The sequence below is a fragment of the Xenopus tropicalis genome, chromosome 8 (assembly GCF_000004195.4).
Source record: "Xenopus tropicalis strain Nigerian chromosome 8, UCB_Xtro_10.0, whole genome shotgun sequence".
NCBI classification, from domain to species: domain Eukaryota; kingdom Metazoa; phylum Chordata; class Amphibia; order Anura; family Pipidae; genus Xenopus; species Xenopus tropicalis.
The window spans coordinates 69384221-69396328 of NC_030684.2; the positions used below are offsets into that span (position 1 = coordinate 69384221).

A 12108-nucleotide genomic window follows, 5' to 3' on the forward strand; every position below is an offset into this window, starting at 1 on the left:
TGGCCTTATTTTTGGCCCATTGGGAAAAGAAAATACATGGAATGGACTGAGATATAATTAATGTATCCCATATCAGTGGATTTAGCATGTAAATAATAGTAGAAATAGTAGTAATTGTGGCTACATTTGTTCCTTTGCATTTTGCAATGTCTAGGTAAATACACACACCATAAGCAAACTTAGGAGGGCACTACTACTATGCAGTTAACATTTACTTTTCATTATTAGCAGATCATACCCCTGCTGGCTTTATAGGAGGGTTATGGTAAGAGATATGAAAGTTTGAGATCAGGAAAACAAACAACAGTTGAGTCTTTAGAAATGATAAATCATATCTTAGTAAATCAAGTAAAAGTTATACTGGGGGTTGGGGAATAATTATACATTTGCATGTTAAAATTTCAATTATATATATCTAAAGGAAAATGTAAATGATGGCATTATGTCAAGTCATAAATGGCACTTGCACATTCGCCTCCTCCATTTAACCAATTGTTGAAATTTTAAAGCCAAAGTTTCAAGCATTACCCAATTTTTCCATGACCGAACCAATCACTTTACACTCACTTATGATCAGCCCTTGTTGGCTTAATAGAAAACTTGAAATTCTTTAAAACCTCTTTTAAAGTGTATATTCTGATGTTACTTGCATCTAAACCTTTCAAAAATATTTGTTTTACTGTTGCCTTTTTCTAATGAAACACTCAAAATGAATAAAGAAATCTTTAGTTCTTGCTAGACTCACCTTATAAATAATCATCATCGTCATTTATTTATATAAATAGGTAAGCAGTGCTTTACATTAATTCATAGCAAACAGGGGTCTTACATTAATTTAACAAACAAGGGTTACAGATTAAAAATGGAATCAGAGGACCCTGCTCACAAGAGCTTACATTCTAATAGTACACTTTATTGAATGAAAACATAATGTCTCTTCTCTTAGTGATCCTGGCAAACTGTTTCTAATATCAGTATCTTATGTATAAAATCAAGAGACAATGGGGGGTCATAAGGGTCAGGGAAGAATGGGTTTCAAGATGGGGAGAGATGTAGAAGGTTAGGGTATTGAGGGGGTGCATAAAAATACAATTTAGAGTGAAAATGATGCAGAAATATACTGGGTAGGGGGAAAAGGAATTGGAAAAGAGAAAGAAAAGGGAAATAAATAGAAGAAACATACTAAAGGGAACATGGGGAATGTAATCAAGAGGGAGGAGTAGATGTTTGAGTTTTCTAGTAAGAATAAACACTCTCACTGTATATTTTATGGCGTATAATACATCTTGTTTCTGGTTAATGTACCATGCATGTTTGTCAGGGATTTGAACTGCAATTTCACAGGATCTATAACTGCTGTGGGATTGCTCTATTTGTTTTGTAGTTTTGTTTAGTGAGTTGGTGACAAATGAATATTATACAGTACTCAATTTCTTGTATGTGAAATGCACATCAGTTATGTGTTTACCTTGCAGCAGATCCACTGATGTTCGGCCCTAATATAATAAATGTAGATTATCTTTAAATGACACATTGTATGGTTTGTTTGTTCAAGCTGAAGTTTGCTGCAGCACCACAACAATATTATTCTCTTCTGCTGCTTTTTTTTCCCTCCACTTTTGCCCTTAGAGGGCAATTAAGGAAACAAACGATTTGTAGAGATTAACTGACTGCAGGCTTTGCATACTAATATAGTGGCATTTGGCTACAACTGGTGCACTTTCTAATTAATGGAGCTTCGCTCTTTCAGCCTGAAATGTCTGGTTTTGGAGGATTAGACCCCTGTGGATTCAGGTTTGTGTGAAGGGAAAAAAATAAAAAATAAGAAATAAAAATAGGCGTGATCTGTAACCTAGCAGTGGTGACTGAATAAATCTCCTTATTTACATTGCAGCTATAAGGCTGGGTACAGAATTCACATACAGAATGTGCGTGATGGCTGATAAATTACAGGGATGCAGGGATATTTTTTCCATTGTGAGCTATGAAGTTGATGTTTGCTGTAAAGGAAGATCTTTGGATAGATCCAAGGTTGGTTTTCCTTGTTATCTCTCATTTACTCTGTCTCTCGCTGTCTTTCACTTGATTTTATCCCATTGTGCCCAGCATGTGTATTTCTTGTGATGTGATTGCATATGCAAAATGAGACTCAAGAGGTTGGGCTTCCTATGCTTGGTGTAATATGTTCCCTCTCTTCACTCTGTTCTTATTATGCTTTTTAATGATGTGTTCATCTACACCTGGAACAAAATATAATCAAATCCTTATTAATGAGATATACTGGGATACGTACAGTATATGCTTTGAATGAGTACACTGGGATTAAATGGCATAGTTACCAGCAGTTTCTTCTGTTATATTACTCTCTGAGAAGTGGCAGATGGTTTTATAATGGTCTTATTCAAATAAGAAAAACAACAATTTCCTTTAATAGCTAGACATACATTAAAAAACATAGATAAAAGGATGTTGCCAGAATCATGATCTAAGAGTGAACCTCTATATCTACTGATACTCTAGTAGCCAGCACATAATGAGCAATATGCAATTCATTTTCATCTTGGCTGGAAAGGCTACATTCATACACTTTTCTATTGTCCTGATGGTACAATAAAAGAAAAAACAACAAAGAGGTGGATTTTCTAAATCTAATGAAATAATGAAAAAAAATTGTACTTGATTTTCAACAGAGAATTGAGTGGTTCAGGTTCTCCTTTGTCATTCTCTGTAACATGGATGCCATTTTTAAGGGCTTAACCCTTTCCAGAGGGCTTTTAATGTCTTTGCGTGAGATGGGGTCATTGTAATAGAATCTGATTAGTTGACATTGTAGTTTAACTGGCAGATGACACACCACATAGAAAAACATCACACAGCCTCTGCCAGTTCTAAAATTATAATTCACTTAGTCACTATAACATCTCTTTGAAGCTCTGGCTTTACCTTTTTTTCTTTATTCCATGCAAATAATATTGAAACAGGACTTGAAGCTAAAGTGGCTAGTGTAACAGAACAATGTAAGACACACCTAGCGTTGTTTATCAAAGGAAGAACAAGGTGTTACTATTTTTCATTAATGGTTTAAGAAGAACCAAGACACTATCTAAAATGTGCTCACAATAGAAAGTGGGGGCATGAATATCAATGAACTGTGTAAAGCTTGGAATTTACATCTTTAAGTCTTTTTTAGAGTCTTTTTTTTTAGATTTTTGGGAATTCTTTTCTGTTGCACCAGAGGAACAGCTGAATGATCTATTTGTTAATTCCTAGGCACAATGAACCTCAGTGACACAGTTGGATGGCAGTTGGTTTTAGTTCTCCTCCATATGAAGCATGCAGTGACTTCTCCTGCCTTTAAGAAGGAACAATTTGAAATATATATTTACATAGTAAAGTTTAAAAAAAAGCTATAAACTAGCTGAATGTAAATTTATTGTCATGCAAGTAGACTACCTCCTGAAACAACACACTCAAAATATTCACGTCCACATAATCCAACACAAATAAGTGTGCAACGTGCAGTTGTGTCTGGTGTGTTAAAACACATGCAATTGTGCTTGTGTGCTGACCAGACTAGAGCCAGACTCAATTGCTCTGAAAATTGTGCTGGGACAGTGTAATTTCTGGGGTTTGGCATTTAAATGACATATGTGCCTGATCCTTTAGATGCAAGAAAGACCAATGTGCAAATTGAAGCAGTCGAAAGTGGGAACCCAAGAATTACTTCCACCTTGAGGGCGTTCCCCTGCATCAATAGGGGAACTTGTACATGATTCCAAACATGAGGACCATCAACACTGAGCGCAACTATTGTGAAGCACCAGGGGTGTTTTGGACACAAGTAACTTTAAGGAATGGTGTCAATATGCACAAAGACTGTACCCAACCAACTGTGGCTGTCAACAAACCATTTGATTACATTTTAGCAACTACCACTAGGGCCAGAACTAATATGAATAAGAAGGGCTAAATATAAGGGAAGTTACTCTTTAAGCTCTACTGCAGCTTGGGCAGATAATAATCATTTCTGGGTGGTGTGTAACATGCATAAATACAGAATAACATTGCCCATTTACAGTGAGGGCTGAGTAACTGGGCCTGTACATTTCCATTTCCTGTAGTTTTTAGCAAGGTACCATTAGGGTGACAACCAAAGGGAATAAGCAAAGCTGAATACTCAGAAACACAAGGAGACTTATTTATTAAAATATGAATTTGTGAATTTTTGTTTCAATTCATATTTTTTTTACCAAATTGGAATGTTTGCTTATTTATTTTGAATCTTAAAAACTTCAAATTTAAAAAAATCTAATTTACCTTTAATGCATGAAATTTGCATTCTACTCTAATTATTTTCAATGGGTCTACAAACTTTCAAAAAAATTGGAATTTTTAAAAAAAAAATCACTTTTGCCTAGGACAAGTCCCTTTGACTTCTACATGAACTTGCAAGCTCTTTTTCACACTAAATTTCATGTTACATTCAATTTTTTTTGCCCTAAATAAATCTTGAGCATTCGAGTTTTGGAAGCTCTTATTCAAATTCACGAGTTTTAGCACGGAAATATTTTTGAATTGGAACATTGATAAATCAGTTCCTAAATATTAAATGGGCAAGAAGATCACAGGGATCCTCCCTTCAGAAAAGCACTACAGATATGGGATCCATTATTCGAAACCCGTTATTCAGAAAGCTCCAAATTACTGAAAGGCCGTCTCTCATAGACTTAATTTTTATCAAATAATTCAAATTTTTTAAACAAATTCCTTTTTTTCTGTAATAATAAAAGAATACCTTCTACTCGTTCCTAATTAAGATATGATTAATCCTTATTGAAGAAAAAACAATCATATTGGGTTTATTTAATGTTTAAATTATTTTATGTAGACAAAGTACGGAGTGCCTAAATACAGAAAGATCCCTTATCCAGAAAGCCCCAGGTACCAAGCACTGTGTATAATAGGTCCCATACCTGTACTATGGTGGAAGCGTTGTAATGAGCCAGACTCGATACCTAGGTAGAGAAAGGAAGATCATAAAACAGAATGATTAAAAAAGGTAGAAGAAGTAAAAAAATGAAAAGAGAGAGTATAAAGATGAGCAGAATAAGAAAAGAAAGGGATAAGATAATGAAAAACAGAAAAGAGAATAGGCGGAGTAAAAAAATTGAAATGGAAAATTCTGTTTTGTCAATTGAATGAGTGGTAGTGAGATAATCAGCCAATGGCATGATGACACATCACAAAATGTATCAAATTATTAATGTAGTATGAACATGATCAAAAAAATCATACAAAAATTATAGTACAGACCCCATAATAAACTATTTCAGTGGCATTACTACATATACAGCTGACCCCATGGTCTTGGTGGAGCATCAGGGGTTCCAGACCATAGGGATTGTTGTATCATAGCCCCCTCCCAAGCCCCTCTCCTACCTTAAACTTTGCTGAGAACCAAAGGTGTGCAACAAGCAGGTAGCAAGCAGGCCGGGAAGAGGACAAGGGAGGAGCGACCATTGGTGCTGGGCCCCTCTGAACATTTGTCTCAGGGGGCCTGGCACTTGCATGTTCCACTACTGTTCTGTTGTTAGTTTATATTTCTATAGCACAATATATAAATATCAAAATAAATATAATTGTGGAAGCAAAGAAGATGGCACTGTATAGCACTTGCTATGCTGTAGTGGTGTCAAGCACTCTGAACCATTTTATTATTTTCATATTCCAAAACATCCTACTTATATAAGCAGCTGTTTTATCAGCTCTCCATCAGTTGCACACTCTCCATGCTGTTGTCGTTTAAATATTTACTTTTAACATATTTTACCTTCAGTCACCATTTTGTGATGTTCTATGTGTTTGTTGAAATGTCTAAAAGTCATAGCAGGAAGAAGTGCTGGATTAAATAGAAAAAAAGGGGGCTCATTTACTTGCAAATGATAAATGATGTCATTGTGCAACTGTTTGTTTGTGAGTCAGGTTATACACATGTATGCTCAGTGCAACTATATGAAGGTGCAAGGAGTGGCTTTAGAGGCAAGCACCTTTTATTAATGGCATATATTCGTGCAATGTGTGCAGCTGTTGCACCTGCAAAAGCGGTAGTGATTCATTAATGACCCCTATAAAGGCTCATATAGAAAGTTCAACTGTAGTTCTGGTGGCAGGAAGGAGACCAGAGTTTGTCTTGGTGTATCAGGTGCAATTGTGGAGAACAAAAGGCTGTGCTCTTCTGCAATGACTCTGGAAATATGGGAAATAATGTTGCATTGCAGGTAAAATACATGGTGACTTGCTCCAGAAATTGCACTTTGCATATGGCTCTTGTGCTTGTAAATGGGCCCTATCATTTTGTCCATTCAAAGACTAATTTAACCCAGCATGGCACTGCTTTGTGTGTAAGCACAGTGCCTCATGTATGTATGTATATTTATTATTTATAAAGCAGTATTAGGGTACCCATCGCTGTACACTTTGACAATGTTGAAAAGTACACACAGGGAGGACAAGCATTATAATAAAAAAGTATAAACACACAGAAATTAAATGGTAAGAGAAAACATAGGAATAAAGTCTCTACCCTGTAGAATGTACAATGTAAGTGCCAGGGAGTCTTTAGTATGTAAAATGGCACTGGTTCAAAACTGGATAGTGATGAGCGAATCTGTTTCGTTTCACTTCGCCGGAAAATCTGCAAATCTTTCAAAAGATTTATGAAAAAGCAAAAAATTCATGAAACGGAGAAAAATGACCTGCATAAAAAAAATGACTCCATGCCTAGTGAAAAATTTCTCCCATCACTAACACTGGATTATACGGTGGCACATACTTTTAATTTAATATACATAAAATATTAAACTATGAACTTTTAATGAAATATATGTTAATATGTTCTGGGGTAAGTTTCCCTTTTAATCATAGCAGCACTTGTTTTATCCTCCTGTTGGCTACATATGATTTTTGTGTGTTTATGATCATTCAGGCAATGGGAGGTGTATCCATTTCTGAGTATCAGCGCTTGTATCTTTTTATCTTTACACAATTTGTGCCTGGTGACTTACTTATCAATTGCTGTATTCCCATTTTTTTAAATGTAATATGTGTCATTGAGTGTACAGTTTGCTTTATGCTAGTGATGATTTGCACATCCAAGCTGCTGGTCATCTGGGAGGTACCAGCCGCATTTATCTGCCTTGCGTGCTTGGAGCCTGCAGATATGTGATCATATGCGTGAATGGTTCATTTCAAACCACAAAGCAGCTAGCTGCATAAGGCAGTGATGTCCTGAGGGCTTGTCTCAGCCACTGCAACCGTGTGTGTGTGTGTATAGGGGCAATAGATCACAATCTCTGATCTTCTTAATAGCACTCAAAAGAATTATTTAGAAGTAGCAATTTTAGACATCAAGATGAGAGAAAGTGGTAGCCATTTTGTTTAGCAAAATGGGCTTTAGAAATACTTTCCAGTGTTCCCAAACATTATATATAATGCTCATTTTTAGAAGTCCTTAACAAATAGGAGCTTTGTATGATTTCTATTGCTTTTGAATTAAATGAAGTGGAAAGGTACAACTTATTGTGCGGACAAAGCATTCATGTCTCTATTTTTGCTATTGAACTGATAAAAGAAAACAATGTTACAATCAAACTTTTTAAACATAATAGAAAATATAAAAGGAACATTTATAGAAGATGGCCTTGATCTTGTCCAGATTTCTTTCATTTTGTCACATTTTACCCAGATTCCCCTAAAATGGGATATCCATGTCCTAACATTGGTTTCCCATAAATATTTCTAAAAGTAACCTTAATGATAACACCAAAGACAACCATAGGGCAAATCATGTCTAACAGTTCTCTCTTTCTCTTGCAGGAAATGTATTTCCCTCCTTACTGGATTTCATAACATCTGAGAAAAACAAGTTCAACATTCTGGCTTAGAGAAACTTGTATGATTTTGGACTTATTAATCCTTTTACTAGTCAACTCTTATGCCTTCCATTACTGAACCTTTGCCATGCTAGTATCTGACTTCTCACCTTTGTTTACCTTAGCATCATCATCTTTAGCAAAATTGCTCTCAAGAATCTATTTTGCACTGGGGCTGTGCAAAGGTTTTTAGCAGAAAAGGACCCAAATTCATACAGAAGTGGGCACATCTCTGCCTACTTAAAATGAACACATCACCATCAATCAACAGAAATGTTTTGCCCCTCTATACAGTATGTCAACCATCTAACATGTAGCCCCATGATAATGTAGATATTAACAATAAATTATATCAAGAGTCTCCTTTTCTATTAGAAGTTCCCTGAGACAAAAAAAGACAATAGTGAAGTATGGAATTAAGTAAAGCTGTCATAAAGAACCCCTGTAAAAAGTTTTCAATTAGAACTGAGAAGGGAAACTGGCCTCCAGAACTAAGGAAGATATTCTTGTTGAAACTGAATTAAAACCTTGATCTTTCCACATCAAATACTTTCTTCTTCTGGAACAGAGTCCAGCTCCTTTCTCAGAAGTGATTTAATTTCTTTCTATTTCTCTTACTTTCCAAAAAGTTTTTTGAATAAATTCAAAAAGAATACTTAGCAGCATCCCTCCAAATCTATTTTTGCCTCAATTGTTAAAAACAAAAACTGCCAAAAGATCTTCCTTATGCTATATCTCCTGGGAACTTACCTCCAAATAGCTGGAGCTTCACAACCCGTTTGACAATCTTCATTGACTGTGCAGATTCCAATTTAAGGATAAAATGTCAGAAAATAAAAAAAATTGTGTTATGGACTGTAATATGAGGAAGGCCGTAAACTACTAGTACCAACCTTTAGGTGAAATAGAAGAGCCCTGGCAACCCTGGTCGATTCACCAACACCCTTTTGGGACCCCTGACTTTCTGCTGCGGGGAAGACAGGGATTCTATACACTTCCAAGATTAATACTGAAACACAGTACATGTCAGAAAGAGGCAATGTCAGAGTCAGGCAATAGTCAAAAGGCAGGCAGCGAAGATTCAGTGTCAAAAACGAGGCAAAGTGTCAAAACCAGTTGAACAGTCAAAAATAAGGCTTAGCAAAGGTCTGGATACTCAGAGCCAGTTTGGGCAAGGAAAACAAGCAAATGTGCACTATTTAAATTTGTCACCAAAGTGACGTCAGCGTGTCCAAACACTACTGCGCAGGCAAGGGTCTGGAGGCGCGCTGAGCCAGAATGCGTTTCGATACACGAGAAAGCAGACGAGTCCGGGGACCAGCGAGCCTGCAGGTAGGAGTGCACGCCGGTCTCCCGCCACTCGTAACAGTAAGTTTCTTAAGAACATATTTATTGGGTACTGACAGTCCTTGACCAAGGTCCAAGTCATGTATTCCCTGCTTCTGTAAAAGTCTGTAGATGCTAACACCATACGGAGCAAGCTTAAGTTACACCAAAGTATTGTAATTGTAATCATAGGACAGCCCTGTAAAATTCTTCTTTTTTTATATCAAAGTTTAGTAACTGTTGATACAGATAATATGATAAAAAATAATCTACACTCTCTTTAATATGTATCAGTGGTAACCCCTGAATTTCTGTCAGTGCTGGGTTTTTATTCTGCATTTTGTTTATGCTACAAAAAATAATTCTTTTTGTAGTTTCAACAAATGCAGGCACAATGGTAGAAAAGTGCTCTGTAAATATAGTTATTATTATTTTTACATTTACAGAAAGGACATCTGCTTGTTTCAATTTGCTTAAAGTGCACTTTACTGCTGTCAAGCAATTCCCATTTGTTTATCTGTCTGTTTTAAACGCAATAGTTGAGATTTGTAAAAGGGGTTAAAATTTGTTTAAGGGCGGAATAAAGCCTCTCCAATACAAGCAATACTATTTAATATAAAAGATTTAAGGTAAGCCTTACATTTTTTTAACCCATGAATGAGGCACACCAAATTTGGAGCCCTTTGCAAATTACTCAGAAGAGTATTCCAGAAGAAAAATACAAAAAGAATACATATATCTGTGCATGCAACAAGATTTCACTTCTGCTGCAAAAAAGTGTCGCTCGGGTAAAAAAATTGTCACCCGCGTCAAAAAATTGTTAAGCTGATTCCCGAAGCGGTGAAAATGTTGTGCATCAAAAAAAATTACACACAAGACAATATTATTTGACGAGTGACATTTTCGCCATTTCGCAGGGCATTTTTGATGCATATGGCTTAGTGGGCACCTTTTTACATTAGTTTCCATACCTATTATGATCAATTTTTTCTTCTGTGTCCATGGGTAACATAGTTTATCTGGCACTAGGACCAATATTTAGCACATCAGAACAGGGCAGAATTTTCACTGTGGCTTAACAGAACAAACTGCAACCAAAGGAGGAGAAAAATAAATGTATGAAACATGCCTTTGTCCAAGATATCTACTTTTTGTGTTATCATTCTAGTATTAATATGCTTGTCTCTTACATATGTTTTCTCAGTTTTTAAACTTCAGACTTAAATTTCAGACTTGTTTTGTGAACTGAAAACAACTGTAATCAGTTTTCAGACCTTTGTTGTCTATAGGGTGCAGGGTACTACACTAAACCATCCTTGCCCAGGTGTCGGTATGCTGGGCCAAACATGTCATTTTAAAATCAAATGAACTGGCTGGTAGAGATTATAATCATTAAATACAGATATAAGTATGGCTCTGTAAAAGTCTAATTGGTCTTCCACCACGTTTTGTGGACTGATCGGTGGTTTGAAGTTTTGTCTTTTATTACCCTACATTCCTTGATTAAGAAACAATTGCAGCATAGTGATTATTAAAGGAAGAGACTTCTAAAAAAAGTCTTCTATAGAGCAATCAAGATTATAGTGAATTTATATAGACAGAATATTATTGATCCAGGAACTGGTGACTGTCTAGGACAAAGAAAAAGCATTCTGTTGAGGGTTTGAACCCAATAAAGGCAGTAAATACTCAGTAGATGTAATAAAATGAGTTTTCTACACTGTTGTATCTTAAGTTATCATATTTATTCAGTATTCAATTACTGGTTTAAAAAGTATTAGTTTAATGGATGACCATACTTAATAGGAAGATGAATGTGGAGGAGTGGTTCTTCTTGCTTAATGGCCTATATCTAATAGAAAATTCCCCTGGCTATTAAAATGACTCCAAGCCAAAGGCCCTTGGCCAACTCCTTGCCTTCTCCAAAAATAGTTTTTGCAGGCTCACTTATTAGGGTATGTTTTTCCATCATAAACTGTAAACAGAACATTTTTTTTTCGTAAATATCTAAAGATATTGTACAGTGACAAGTCCGATTACAAAAAATTTGTATTTTTTCTAGTTTACAACTTTTGCATAATTTCTGTGTAATTTCAACTTTCTTCTGTAATTTTTGTTCTTTGCAACAATTTGCGCAACAGTTTGTGCGACAAAAACGCATTTGTCCCAACGAGTTCGAAAGTTTCGGATTTATTCAAGCTTCGGTATCGTGACTTTCCTTGGGTTAGGTTGGAGCTGCAGAGTGCCATTGGGGCCGATTCACTAAAGGTCAATAACGCTTATCGCATGCTTTTTTTGCGTTAAAAAGCATGCCATAATTAAGTCCCGAATCATCAAAGTTAAGAGGCATATTGCATGCGCAAAAAAAAACGCACTACCGCTGTGCGAATATTAACACCTACTTGGGGCAGGCGGTACTTAAAGAAAATTGTGCTTGGTGAGCTTTTGGCAACACAACATGGACTTTGCAGTGGGATTTTTTCAAGTATGTGTTAGCCCTAGAGTGATGCATCCTCCAGTTTTCAGAACAGTAGTTTTCTGAATATAGCAAGCGGCAACGCTCATCGCGAGTTTAATAATGCAAAGAACATCGCGTCTTAATTATGACGCCTGCCCTTTTAGTGAATCGAGCATTAAGTCGCAAAAAATAGGAAGCGATAAAATTTTTAACACATGCTATAAATAGCACTCGTTTTATTGCCCTTTAGTGAATCAACCCCATTGAGTCCTATGGGAGACTTCCAAAATCATGCACTGAAGGTTCAAAGAAAGGTTTTCCCGCCGTTCACGATCATTCGGATAGGAATATTTTGTGACTATCGGCTCGCCATTCGCAAATGATAGTTTCAAT

General features: G+C 36.1%; 1 long non-coding RNA gene across 1 annotated transcript; it reads left to right on the forward strand.

Moving 5' to 3' along the window:
• Positions 1–1924: 1924 nt before the first annotated feature.
• LOC116407068 lies at positions 1925–8586 on the forward strand. The gene is made up of 2 exons (XR_004220041.1): positions 1925–2031; positions 7876–8586. It is a non-coding gene; the product is annotated as an uncharacterized LOC116407068 (long non-coding RNA).
• Positions 8587–12108: the final 3522 nt, after the last annotated feature.